Source organism: Arachis ipaensis, chromosome B03, assembly GCF_000816755.2.
Source record: "Arachis ipaensis cultivar K30076 chromosome B03, Araip1.1, whole genome shotgun sequence".
Classification (NCBI taxonomy): domain Eukaryota; kingdom Viridiplantae; phylum Streptophyta; class Magnoliopsida; order Fabales; family Fabaceae; genus Arachis; species Arachis ipaensis.
The window spans coordinates 131,233,056-131,233,495 of NC_029787.2; positions in this window are offsets into that span (position 1 = coordinate 131,233,056).

Sequence of the window (440 nt, forward strand, 5' to 3'; positions counted from 1 at the left end):
CAAATGTTAAGTAAATTCAAATTTTATAAATATCTTAATCTTTTTATTATGATTGATTCTTAATGATTTATTTTGCCGTGTCATATAATTATTTAAACTATTAAAAAATATTAGATTGATAGATAAACACACATAATACACATAAATAGTTATACATCAAATATTTTTTTCTTACACAAACTCTTTTAGAGTTCGAAGTGTGAATTGTGCATTTCTTTTTTAACTTTTTGTATGTCTATAATAAATTATTTCTTTTAGAGACAATAAAAGTTAAATGCTAGATTTTTTTAATCATAGAAACTCAATCGCATATTATAAAATTTAACTATGTTACGTGTATATTAAAATTAGTCATTAGTATAAAATATAAATATACATTAAAATAAATAAAATTACATATAAATTTATATAAAAATAAAATAATAACTAATTTTAATGGC